Below are 14,012 nucleotides of genomic sequence, written 5' to 3'. Positions count from 1 at the left end.
CTTGTGAAGGTTCTTTCCAGCAGATCCCAACCAGGGGGATATTCCAACATGGGCAGCTTTAATATGTATTGATCCAGGGAGACCCTGGAGAAATCAGGAGGGTGAGACATTGAGATGTCTGTGCTTTTGGACGTGAAGTGAATAACTTACAAGTTATTCCAAGTTATTCACCAAATGCCATCTTGTAGTGAATAGATATTGGTTATGTCATTATACTAAGGAAAGCGGGGGTGGAGGGTAAATCTCAGGGGTTGTTATAACCTGTGGTCATTTTGCTCACTGCAAAACCCAACTTCCTCAACCCATCTATCCAGTGCTAACACATTCACCAAGTTCACCAAATAATCAAAACACCTTAAGAAAATATTAATGGGCAAAGTCAGAAGAGCTCACGTGATACGGGGCACTGGTAACGTGCACTTTCTTCCTCCCCATTCTCATGAGCTGTGTGTGGACGATCCACGTCTAGGTGAGAAGTTCGCTGGATGAACACTGACGAGGAGAACAGACACAGATCACTGCAGAATATTTACTCCAAGCTGCCAAAGCCCCAGCTCATTCTGTGATTTCTTAGGATTGGTTCTGATCAAGTGTTAGAAATAATTTCTCCCAGCAAATAGTGCCAAGAATACTTTAACAAATCCTCCACCTTCATTAATTTCAGGATTCCATATACGTGCCCCGAAACTTCTGTTGTTGTTATGTTACTCGTATTACATGATCCCAGAGTCGGGTTTATATTATACTACCTTCACGTTAGTGGGACTGCTTCTTGAATTCACTAATTTTACAATTAATCACACCAAAATATTGTGGTTTCTTCAGCGTAATATACTATTTTATCCATTCATCCTTTGATTCAACAAATGTTTATGGAGCATTTTACTCTGTGTCTGGGGGTGCGGTGGGCTGCGAAATGAGATCATGGGAGCCCTGCTCTCAGAGAACTCACTTTCTAACGGGGCACTGACAGTAAGCATTGCAAAGCGGGGAGGGTGGGGGTGGACGCCGTGTGCGTTGTTGGGACCGTTGGGCACAGCGTCCTCCTCGGGGTGGGTCTGCGTCAGACCTGATGACAGGAAGGGGGAGCAGCGTGGGCAAAATGCAAAGACTAATTCAGCAGAACGTGTCCGTGCAGAACTCCAGGGGCCGTGTAGTGTGGACGTCTTATTTCACCACTACAAACACTGCCCTATTTTCTATTTCTGGCTCCACCAGTCTGGGTCCCAGAGTGAGGACAGTGTGAGCAGAGCACCAGCTGGTGCCCCACGGACACCGAGTATGGCGGGAAATAAACCTCTGTCGTTTCAGGCCACGGATATTTGAGGGTTGTTTGTTACTATAGAGTGGCCTCGCCCATCCTGACTGGTGCATGTTCCAAGGCCCACTGGCAGTGAAGGCTTCATTCATTTGCTATTTCTGCAAACGTCTGAGTAGCTGCTTTGGTTTGACACCATGCAGGGGGCTTAGAATTCAACACAGAAAGCGAGGGGCGTGGTCCCCGCCCTCTCGGAGCCGGCGGTCTGCTGGGGGCCTGTGGTAAGTCCAGGTACTGCCTGACCTGTGGTTCCGGAGCAGCCGTGCGGGCGGGGAGGGAAAGTGGCCTGTTGGCCGACTGAGGGGGGGGGTTTCTCTGGGCTGCTAAGGCCTGAGAACGAGGACGGAGTCCAAGCCGCGTGGGTGAGGGAGTGGAGAGAGGAAGGGGCTTGTCGCAGGGGCCTGGGGATGGGGAGGAGAAGGTGTGGATGCTTAGTAGAGAGACTTCCTGTGGCCGAAACAAGGACGTCAGATGAAGTGCAGGTCTTACAATCTTGAGAAACTGTTGCAGGAGGGCAGGAGCTCTAGCAACAGGGAGAACTAGGGGAGGCGTTCTGGGAGCCTGGGTGCCTGGGCCCCCTCCCGACTTGGCTCTTCTTAGCTGTATGTGTGGGGCCGTTCTTTAGACTCCATGAGTTCTTAGTGCCAGGGTTTCTAGAGACCTTGCTGTTGTTGTGATAATGCATATATAAAGCCCCAAACCACAGTCAACCCTGGGGACGGCTGGACACTTTCCTCTGGCTTCATTGTCCGTTCATTTTTCTTGCTGATTCCTGAGCATTTCTACCTTCTGTCTCTCCAAATGTACGTACTTCTGTCAAGGGAGTGGGGAGCCTATTCTGCAATCCCTGCTTTTTCTCCCAAGCATACGACCCCACTGGTAACTCCCTCTCCGTCATGCATCTCACGGGGACTGTTTGGTGGGGGGAGACTCAGATGTCGAGGCAAAGAAGGCTGTGTCCTATAACACTACCCATTGTCAAAACACAACTTTTACCAGTGGCTCTGAAAGCCGTGTTCTTTTCATCTGCGTGACTCATTATGACAGATATGCCCTGTGCTGAACAGTTCCCATTTGGAGATTGAATTACCACCCTATTCAGCTGACACAAAGCAGTTCCTGGCCGGCTCGGGCAGCCCATGAATAAGTAAATAGTCTTCCAGCTTGATGCCGAGCACAAGGCTGGGAGGCAGCAGAGAGCCTGGCATGCAGGGGAGAGGAAGCTGGTGCCGTCCAAGGCCCCAGCTCCTGCATCTGCCCCACTAGTGCGTTGACCCCCGGCACCGTGTAAGTACCCCTGCTGGGTGTGGGGAAGAGTCTGATGGGTTCACGAGATACGGCTTGGACACTGAAGCAGAAAGCCAGCCTCCTGGAGGCACGAGGCTGGAGACGAAGTGCCCTCATGGATTGAGAGATGGAGGGGGGCAGGGTATTTGGCAACCTTGCAGTTGGCCATAAGTCCTGGTCCTAAAGCTGCTGGGTCCTAACTGTGACTTAGATGACTGTGGCATTTCGTTCGGAACCTGTCCCCAGGCCCCAGTTTCAGGTTAGGAAGGATCCTCTGGCCCAGGGGTCAGTTCACTGGGTGAACTGAGCAGGATGCTCCCAACACGATGCCTCTCAGCACGGAAGGCAGAGGAGTCTCACCCGCTGCGGGGCTGGGCGTCCCACGGCGCGTCCACGCAACCTCACTCCCATGGGAAGTCTGTTCCCCTTGAAACTGAGTCCGCTTCCGCTTGGTTAACCATCCCATAACTGGCGTCAAAAGCAGTACATTTTCAAAGTTATGATGTCTCCAGTGGAAATTTTCACTCTTGATTTGTATTTGATTTTTGGGAAGCGTTTTCCAGTTCTCTCAGCCCGGCTAATGAGACCAGGTTTAGCATCGTGAAGCCTTCAGATAATGAATGTAATTAGATAATAAACATAATTGTGGCATTTTCAGTCTGTAGACGTCAAATATTCGTTGAAATAATAAATGTGAAAATGTCACAAGCTCATGCTGGTTGTAAGACCAGTGGATTCCTTTTCATCTTTTCTATGTAGGGAGAGCCTTGTAGTGAATAGTTGGTTGAAGTGTTTATTCCTAACATTAAAGAGCAAGAACTGGGTCTTCCCTCATGGCGGAAGGATTTATTCTGGATCCATGATGAACATGTTTATGGGGTAGAGCTGGTGGGCAGTGTTTTATGTTGTTTGGCATTTGAGGAGGCAGCAGTAAAATGTGCATCCATAAATCATTGCTTTTCTTTCTCTATCTGCCCAAACAGCACTGTTAATTAAAACTTTGTATGAAGTGATCGTCGAGCTCCCCATTCAATTTCACTTAGAGTCGTTAGAGTTGGTTATACACAATCCCTCAAAGGCATTATCTTGCTGGACCACTTTTGAATTAATAATAATCATACTTCACATGTAACCAGATAGGGCAGTTCTTCATGCTGTGTAACCAGTAACACATTCTCCAGTCAGCCTGCTGAGATGGAGACACAGTGGAACCACTTAGCCCCTTTGAGGAGGGGGCAGGAGAAGGGCCAGAGAGCAAAGGGTGGAGGGTGGTTGAAGAAGTGGAGTCCCAGAGCCCAGGAAGACAAACGGAGAAAAAGAGGTGCATTTACTTAATCTCTTCTGAGAGAACCAAAATTTGCTAAATGCAGAGAGGCTAGGGATTATTGTCCTACCTGAGATTTTTTTCTTTTTTTATAGAATTAGGAAATATTTTCGTAACTCGCAAGTTACCACACTGTTCCATATCCTTATTTTTTTTTTCTTCTTATGTCATCCTCAACTATTTCTCTGAGAGAACACAATTCCTTAGAGGGACAAGACAGGGTGTAGGTTGGTGGCTGTAAGGCCTCTGGTGATTTGTATCAAAAGGAGGTAGTTCTTCTGCTCGGCAGGGCTCTCATTGGACATCTCTGTGCTTGGACTCACTTTCCATTTGGCCCACTTGTTTGGGTGGCAAGACCTCCCCATGCCTTTCATCGCTTATTGCAGTCATTCCCACAATGTAGTAGGGGGACCAAAAATGTTGCACCAGATGATTTTGGGAAGCATACAGATATTTTATGAAAAGACGTTACTCGATAACTATTTGTTTCATGCAACTTTGAGAAAAGACGTAAGCATACCAAGTGAGTTAATATAATAGTGTAAGATTTCCTTTGAAACAGGATTCATACATGAAGACTTGAGTGAGTTCCCAGAATAGACATGAGTATGCCTTTTTTTTTTTTTGAGCTCCAACTGCATGTTAAAATTTAGAGTGTATGCACACAATTTAAAAAGTTAATAATGGCTACAGGTATATAACACCAGCCATTTCCTACCTTGTCAACTTTTCACTGCCCAGTTCCTTCACTCTACTTTTAATACTTCTATTAATTTCTTCTTTAAATTACCTCAACAGTCCTAAATAATATGCCTACACTGTTATTTTTGACTTGTCAATTTTTGTAAGTCAGAAATAGCACTTTCTGTTATGGTAGATAAGTGGCTCTCAAGCAGGGGTAATTATGCCCCCAGGGGTCATGTCTGAGATATTTTTGTTTGTCACAACTTGGGGGTGGGGATTGTGCTACTGGCTTTTGGTTGTTACTATCAAGGATGCTGCTAAACATCCTATAAAGCACAGGACAGCTCCCACACTAAAGAATTATCTAGCCTTGGGGCGCCTGGGTGGCTCTGTCGTTGGGCGTCCGCCTTCGGCTCAGGTCGTGATCCCGGGGTGCTGGGATCAAGCCCCGCATCAGGCTCCCTGCTCGGCGGGAAGCCTGCTTCTCCCTCTCCCGCTCCCCCGCCTGTGTTCCCTCTCTTGCTGTGTCTCTCTCTGTCAAATAAATAAAATCTTAAAAAAAAAAAAAAGAAATATCTAGCCCCAAATATCTATAGAGCTGAGGTTCCGAAGTCCTGTGGTAGATGAAGATTTGGTTCTTTTAGACCCCACCTCCAACCTACACATACAGTTAAATTGCTACTTTAGTTAAGACAGTAATGAGTGTTTACATTGTTATTGTGTATATATTGTTAACTAGAACCAATTAGTGACCGTGATTACATTTCTTTCCTTGCATGGCTTTTTACTTTTCCTGGAGTTATTAATTGCCTCATTTTTAATTGTGCCATTTACAATCCACATACTGAAAATTCTTTCCCAGTTCTTTGACATATCAAAAACTTTTCTCAAGTCTCCTTTTCACATGATACTTTACTTGTAAAACCCTCTGTCTTCTTGCTCCAAACTGATTACTCAAGAGCTGAGGCTCAGCTGTCACCCTGGAGTTTCTCTTTGTCACTGTGTAGTAGGATCTACTGTTCCTTAGATTCTATGGCTTTTCTTTTAGGTTTTCCCCACTTATTTTACTGCAGCATATCCTACAGTAATTTCCTAAGAAAGAATACATTGGAAGCAAATTTTATGATCCTTTACACGTATGGAAATATCTCTCCTTTGTCCTCACACTTGATCAACTGCTTTTTGGGTATAGAATCTTAAATTGGAAATAATATTCAATCAGATTTTTAAAGGCATTCTGCTGGCTTCCAAGATTGCTGCTGAGAAATTTGATGCCCTAACCTACTCTTGTTCCTTTTAAAAATTCCACTTTTTTTTAAAACTAGAAGTGTTTAAGATCTTCTCTTTATCATTTATCTCCTCAAATCTCATGATGCTCTTTGATGTGGTTTCTTTTCATCCACTTTGTAGCCCACTCATGAAATCCTTTAACAGAGAAATTTTTCTTATATATTTCCTACAATTTCTGTACATTTTCTCTTTCTGGAAATCTTATTAGTAAAAGTTGGACCTCCTGGATTGATCTTTAAAATATTTCTTTCTTTTATATTTTCTATCATGTTAGGAGATTTCCTTAACTTTATCTTCCACATCTGCCATTTAAATCAAATTCCATTTTGGTAACTATCTTTTTCATCTGCAAGAATCCTTTTTGTCTTTCATTGCTCCTTTTGTAGCATCTTGTTCTCTTTCTGTTTATAAGGTTTTGTTAGGTTGCCCGTACCATCTCCTTCTTCTGGGTTTTATTTTTATGTACTTAGATTATAATCTTCCATGTTGGAGGGCTTTTTTAATATAGTGAGTAATCTTTGGTTGGTCTTTGGCTTTGAAGGGAGGTCTAGGTGGCTTGGTGGATGCCAGTGGAGTTTGTTCATGGTGGGTTCACTCCAGGGTAGTTGCAGGGAACTGAACATTTTGGGGTTTAAGTTCCTAATGTCATTATATGAAGGTCTTTGCTTGTGATTATTATTTTCTACCAAAATGAAATTTCCAGTCTCCTGCCTCATTTGAGAGTCATGGGGGGAAACGCCCAACTACCTACATTAGGCATGTGGTCTGGGGAGGGGTCTACACAGGCAGGTGCTCATTATGGTGCCTCACTGCTCTGAGCTCTACCTGCTGCTCTGTGTCCTGACTCTGTCATTAACTGCCTCAGGAAATAAGACTCCAATCTCCTGTCTGGACATCTTCCCCTCATATCTTGTCTGCACATTATTCTAAATCTTATTAAAGTCTAGCTTGAATAAAGTTATACTTGCATGTTCTGGCCTCGCCTGTCAGACTGTGGGTCCTGGAAAGACTCACTCTTATTTATGTTTGGGTCTAACAACTGCCAGGAACTTGGTAGGTACTCAGAAAATGCTTGCTATATTGCAAGAAATTGAATTTTGCTCATACAGACTGTTTTCCAGTTCCAAATTTCAGGTTGAAGCCCAAATTGCTTCAAAGTGTTCTTCCCCCACCCACGTAATTACTCTGGACACTGGACACTTACAAATTTTTGGATAAAACCAAAGAAAATTCAACTTATCTTATTCTGTGATTCTACAAAGTTTAAAAACATCTTATTAACAAAATAAGAGAGAAGTAAAAGAACTTCTGATATTTTGATTGTTTATGTCAATTGAAGATCTACTGAAATATAGAAATTTCTAGTTCTTAAATATTTGGTGGTAAGATGGGAATTCCCTGAGAGTTTGCTACAAGCAGCTCATTGGTTTTTATCTTGCTTTTTATTCATTAATTTGACTTATGGTAACACTTCTTGTAATCCATGGAGCATCAGTCATATTTATCTAATTAAGGATATGTTTAGAGCATGCCTGGATGATTTGTGGTCTCCTTTGTGTCCCTTGTTGCCATCAGCAATGGCATGTCACACTTACACAAGGAGGGATAATTAGCCTTACCCACAATTTCTCTTGGCACATTTGGGAGCTTGGAATTTTACTCAAAGCATCATGAAAGCTTTGTGGTGTGTATATATTTTTGCCTTGTTCTACACCGGGAAATTTGGTTGAAGGGAAAGAAAAGTGTCAGGCTGGGAAGGCCATGTATTAAGTCTCAGCTCTGTCATTTACTTAGCCCTCTCAGTGCTATGAACTGGAACGTGATAGTGTGTTCCCTGACTTTCTCTGAATCTGAGGCATAGAGGAAGCTGAAAGAGGCAGAAAAGCCAACTTACAAGCCATTATTTTATGACAGAAGATCATACACTTTTTTTTTTTTTTTTTTTTTTTACAGTTTAGAAATGACTCATCATACCTGAAGCCTGTGGGTTCAGAAGACGCATTTGATCAGACCCAACCTTTGGAAGACCCACTCGGCAATTTCCCACTTTGTGTCCTGAGACAAGGAACCCAGCGGTAGAACTCTTTGGTGAGTTGTCCTTTCTTCCTTCTGACGTTCTATCCTCCTGTGCCGGTTGGGGTTTGTATCCATCCCTTCTTTGTTTAATGGTCTCTTCTAAGACATGTTTATCAATGCCAGCTATGTGTCGGTTAGCTGGGGAGGGCTGAATGGTGAATAAAACAACTGTGTGTACTCTTGTGGAGACAGCAGTGTCCTGAGGGAATGGCAGTGCAAAGGTCCAGGGGCAAGAAAGAGCTGAATACGTGAGAAGGGGTTGTCCGGATGCAGATGGGGGAGAGGTCATTCACAACCTTATAGGTTATGGATAAGGATTTTAAATCTTATGAGCAGTGCAGATTTTAGGTAAGAGAGTGACATGATCAAATTTGCCTTCTAAATTGATTGCACCAAATTCTGTGTGGGGATGTGGGCAGTATGGTAGCGAGGAGCACTCAGAGGCCCCCGTGTAGCCTAGATGAGTGGTAGTGGTGCCTTGGACCACAGTGTTAGTGGTGGAGGTGAGGGACAATGGAAAGCTTCTAGATGCATTGGGGCAGGAGGATCTGCCAGTCATTGTGATGGGCTGGACAGGAAGAGGGGTCAGAAGGGATGACAAGCATGGCTTTCAGATCATGGGCAGAGACAACATAGTGAAGGGGGAAGCGGCATTTGCTCAGATGAGAAAGATTGGAAAAGAATCAGGTTTATGGGTAAGATTCAGATTCAGTTTTGCACTGAAGCTCAGTTTTGAGGTTGAGTTACACCTAAACACAGGGGGAAATTAGCAGATGACCAAGGCCAGTGTTCAGGAGAGAAATCTGGGCCGACTTGCTCATTCTTTTATTCACTATTTGGTTTGAGGGTTCTTGGGTGGAGGCATGCTCTAAACACAGAGCAGTGATCACATCATGTGATCATGAGATGACTTTAGGGGTAGGAATAGTAGCTGCTTCTTTCTGCAAAAATCTGTCATGTGGTAAGTGGCTGCCCAGGCAGTGGTTGCCATGGTTGTTAGTCAAGCATTTTGAGCATGAAGCAGAAGGTGAACAAGCTGAACCTTTAGTGCCTCTGCCTAGACTTGCTTTTGGGGTTGGTCCTGAAAAAATAATGGGTCCGAGTCTCATTTTCCAGTCAACAGGATGGTAGGGGTGGTGGTGATGGTGGACATGGTGAAGATAGGGGTGATGGTGGTCATGGTGGTGGTGATGGTGGTGATGATGGTGGTGATGATGGTGATAGTGGTGATGGTGATGATGATGATGGTGATGATGGTGATGATGATGATGATGATGATGATGGTGATGATGATGATGGTGATAGTGGTGATGGTGGTGATGATGATGGTGATAATGGTGATGATGATGGTGATGATGATGGTGATGATGGTGATGGTGGTGGTGGTGATGGTGATGGTGGTGATGATGGTGATGGTGGTGATGGTGATGGTGGTGGAAATCATAGTGATCATGGTTGGGTTGGTGATGATGGTGGTAGGAATGGACTCAGCCAGTATATGTTCAGTAGTCTTAAGTTCACACCCAATCCCCTGATTTCTATTTTATGTGTTCATTTTTCTGGCAGGAGGCAGAAAGAGTCTGTGTGTGAAACTCAGCTGTTTCAGATATAGGATATGTACTTGGTAACCATTTGTTCTCATTACTACAGAGCCAAAAACATTTCGTCATTCAGTTAGTAAATGCAGGGCTCTTGGAGATAGGAATATGCCTAGAAAATATTCCCAAACCTTTTCTCTTTCATCATTATCAATATAACAGTGTCTGTTTCTTCAGTGGATATCATTTATAATGAGAGATGTTTATCAGCATGCCCTCCACATACAAGTTGTGTCATTAGTAATACTTTCAAAGAGGATGTATCTGAGCTGAGTGATTACTGGTGTATAATTCTTTCAAGTTCATTTATTCTACATGGCCTACAGTGCCCATAAGTTACTCTTTTCTCTTAGGGCTAACAGGCAGGTTATTTCAAGAGCTTAATACTTTTTTGGATGTTTTTTATTTTGGTCGTTCAGGGGTTGAAAGCTACAGAGAGGAGTGATATGCATGTGTGTGAATCTTTCCTATATTTGGAATGGGCTGATCTTTTTTATTTTTTTCTGATAGATTGTTGGCTGCTCGGGATTGCAGATGCATCATTAAGTTATTGCATTTAAATTTAGCTCTTGTTCTCACTTTGGAAGGGAATGGAATGTTTGAATTATTTCACCATGAAGGGAGAGCAATTAGAAAATAGAGTCCTCATGACTTTTCGAAACAGGAGGTCTAGCCAGTGAGTCTCAGTGGGGGCAGCGTGTTTGACTTAGAGGAGGAGGTTTGCTGAGAGGTCCCTCGGTCTGAAGGTAGTTAAAACCACCTTAAACACGCCTTAACGATTGCCAGGGTTGAGACTCTCTGAGGGCAGCATTTTACCTATAAATCTGTGGTGATCTTTATTCTCAACACCACTACGTCCATCCCTCCAAACGGGGGTCAGTGCCCCTCGGTGTAAATAAATGATTAAAGTGTTTATTTATGCCCTGAATTGGGGAAGTTATGTCACCAACAACGCTTTCGCCGAAGCTTGGGTCTGTGACAGCATCTTGAAAATCATGTTCCTTTGTCAGATTTTAAGGGCAGTAGATACTCATTGGAGTCATGTGTCACAGAGGTGTGTCAAGGTGAGAAGCTCAAACCCATGCAGACCCGTGGGCAATCACTGTGCACGATTGGGTATTTCCTTCCCAAATTTTCAGACCTCCCCCCATCCCCCATGTCTACACACGTACACACACAGACACGATGTCTTGGTATGTGGATGCATCTGCACACACAACATGGGTGTCTATATGGTGTGTGTACACGCATTTATGCGTGTGTGTGACCAAGTGCATGCATACTCTCTGCCCTGAGACTCTTACAATGAATTTTTCATTGCTCAAGCAGTAAATTGATACATTTGATTTTTAAAACCCAAGTGTCTTTTGACTCTCTCCCTTTCACTGAGCTAACCACTGTCAACAATTAATGAGCTTCAAAGAAAACCATATGGATTTTTCTGCAGATTAGTATTTTTCTTTTTTATTTAAGATTTTTTTTAAAGATTTTTTATTTATTTATTTGACAGAGAGAGACACAGCGAGAGAGGGAACACAAGCAGGGGGAGTGGGAGAGGGAGAAGCAGGCTTCCCGCAGAGCAGGGAGCCTGACGCGGGGCTCGATCCCAGGACCCTGGGATCATGACCTGAGCCGAAGGCAGACGCTTAATGACTGAGCCACCCAGGCGCCCCTTTTTAAAGATTTTATTTATTTTTTGACACAGAGAGAGAGACAGTGAGAAAGGGAACACAAGCAGGGGGAGTGGGAGAGGGAGAAGCAGGCTTCCCGCCGAGCAGGGAGCCTGATGCGGGGCTTGATCCCAGGACCCTGAGACCATGACCCGAGCCGAAGGCAGACCCTTAATGACTGAGCCACCCAGGCACCCCAGATTAGTATTTTTCTGTTTTTAGAATATTTCTCAGAGATCTTTCCATATTAGTATATTATCAGCACACTACCTCATTCTTTAAAGATTTCTGCATATTATCCAATGGTATCCCTTTACCATAATGTCTTGGCTTGGTCCTTCCAGAGCAAACCCGACATAGGGATTCAAGTCGAAGTGGCTTAGTTGCAAGGCGATGCCGGGAAACTTTGGGAGGGTGATGGGGAAGCCAGACAGCGAAGGTACGAAGTCAGTGCAAGGCGTGCCATCCAGCTGTGTCCACTGTGGGCAGTGGGGCTCCTCTGTTTTGGGGGGACTCCTGGAGACAGGACACACCATGGACTCACCCCGCTTGGCTGGGGCGGTCTTCCAGGTGCGTGCGTGCTCTCAGGTCTTGCTTGCCCACAGGGGTCGGTGGTGAACAGTTTTACTGTGTGTGCAGTCGAACAGCAAGGGGCTCTGGGTGGTCTGCCCTGCTGCTGAGTGCCTTTCAGTGCTAGCTAGCCTTTATTAACATGCATATGTTTAACTAACTACTTATGGCCAGCTAACCAGCCATGAACCTAACCACGTTTAACTATAACCAACATTGCTGCTGCGGCATCTTCATCCGTGCTTACCTGTATACATATTACTCTAGAGCTTCTGCAAATGTGCATGTATTTGTACATGCATGGAAATACATAGAAAAGTTAAAATTTAAAAAGCAGGAATATGTGTGTGTGTTTTCATTATAATCTGCTTTTTATTTTTTTATTTTTTTTTAAAGATTTATTTATTTATTTGAAAGAGAGAGAGGGCCAGCAGGTGGAGCGGCATGGGGAGAGAGAATCTCCAGCAGACTCCCTGCTGTATGCAGAGCCCCACTCGGGGCTCGATCTCACGACCCCGAGATCACGACCTCAGCTCAAATCAAGTGTCAGTTGCTTCAGCGATGGCTCCATGGAGGTGCCCCATAATCTGCTTTTTAAATTCAGTCGTGCATCATGAATCCGCCCAGTTGCAGGGACTGCTCCATATTCGTGTGCGTGCGAGTGGTCTAACCTCCTGACTTTGCACATCGTAGGCGTTCAGTCAATATTTGTAGAGGCCAGGAGTCACTGGCGCGGGAAGGAAATGACCTATCCGTATCTTGGAAGTTTGGCCCAAACCATCTGTTCTTTCACTGCGTCTCAGATAAGTTGTATTGCTCCTTCCTCCTGGGGTTGGCAGGCAAGAACTGTTTGCTCAGAGCTGGGAGCTCTTGGAACAGCCAGTGGGGTTGGAGGGTGCGGAGAATTGTGTCTGGATGGGCTTGGGACGGACTGCCGGGCCATGATTGTTGGGTTGGTGATGGCAATACCAAAATCCAGCGGTATTTCTAGAATGTTCTACAGGTTACAGAATAGACAAAAGCAGCCAACGAGACCCAGATACAGTCATATATTTATAGGGGAAAAAAATAGAATTACTTATTAGAAAAAACTGATCACATAACCAGTGGTTTCATGGTGGCAATTTAAAGTTTTCTTTTTCAGTATCTTTCTGTCCATAAAACACATGTGCTTGTTTACGGAAAGAGAGTAAGTTAGTAGTTGGGACACAGAAATGGCAAGACTCGTGATGTTTGGGGAAACCGAGGCGGCCACAGCCTTGTGAGCTGCAAGTGGCCCCCGTGCCCAGGACCGTGGCTGAGACAGCCCCCAGATGTCACCACCCCCTCAGGTTCCAGGGCCTCGCCTACGGTCAGGGTTTCGGGACAGACTGTCTCGGCGTAATGTTGTTTGTGTGGAAATATCTAGTTAAAACGTCTCTTAATGTCATTACTCTTCATGACTAAGGCAATTATGTATTTTAAATTCCATTTTCTTTCGTTCTTTCTTTTTTTAATAGACAACACAAAATGGAACGGGCTCTGTTGATATCGAAATCTTAGTGCCAATTACAGTCGAACGATCACCGGTGCCGCCCCAGGCCTGTCAGGGTGAGCAGGTGACGCTGGAGGGCCATCTGCACACGCGGCCTGTGTGGTAACGGCCCTTGGCTTTCCCGCAAGGGCAAGAGAGAGCAAAAGGGAGTGCAAATGTGCTTGGCAGGGGCTTCGGGAGCTGCTGTGAAGCTCACACTTCCAGCTCTGGCATTTGGGTCTTGATAGCAGCTGTTTCACTCTGGTCTCTTGGCAAACCCAGACCTTGCAATGAAGTTTACTTGGCTCCTTTTTTTTCCTACAGAGTAGGGAAAGGAGGCTGTGGATGTAGCTAAGAAAGGTCTTCAGGGCACTATGCTCTAAGCTATCATATTTGTCAGGGAGAGTTAGTGGACTGGTACAATTGAAGAGAGATTACTGTTAACTTCAGGAATGGCTTGATCCAGGAGCTCAAACAATGTTTCGGGAATGTCATTTTCCTCTGTGTTGGTTTCAGTTTTAATCAGAGCCCCTCAATCACGGATTTAGAGTTCACAGGCTGGGTGCTACTTCCCCACTGTCTTGACACATCTATAGTTAGGCTCAGAAAGGCAGGCAGAATTTTGTACCATCACGGCTTGGGCTCTCTGCTCTGCGGTCATGGAGGGCATCTACCTAAAGTC

At 44.8% G+C, this 14,012-nt stretch overlaps 1 protein-coding gene across 5 annotated transcripts in view; it reads left to right on the top strand.

The window, feature by feature from the left end:
- Positions 1-14,012, top strand: part of RIMBP2 (RIMS binding protein 2) — a 205,254-nt gene that overhangs the window by 37,453 nt on the left and 153,789 nt on the right. For 4 of the 5 annotated variants that reach the window (XM_078061140.1, XM_078061143.1, XM_078061139.1 and 1 more), the window contains exon 2: positions 7,857-7,991. The gene's annotated coding sequence lies outside the window, so the exon portion shown is untranslated. Of the gene's footprint in view, positions 1-2,500; positions 2,606-7,856; positions 7,992-14,012 lie in introns of those variants that run through there. The other variant, XM_078061142.1, reaches the window with a different exon arrangement.

This window comes from Halichoerus grypus, chromosome 13, assembly GCF_964656455.1.
Source record: "Halichoerus grypus chromosome 13, mHalGry1.hap1.1, whole genome shotgun sequence".
In the NCBI taxonomy this organism is placed as follows: domain Eukaryota; kingdom Metazoa; phylum Chordata; class Mammalia; order Carnivora; family Phocidae; genus Halichoerus; species Halichoerus grypus.
This window is presented reverse-complemented; position numbering and strand designations above follow the sequence as displayed.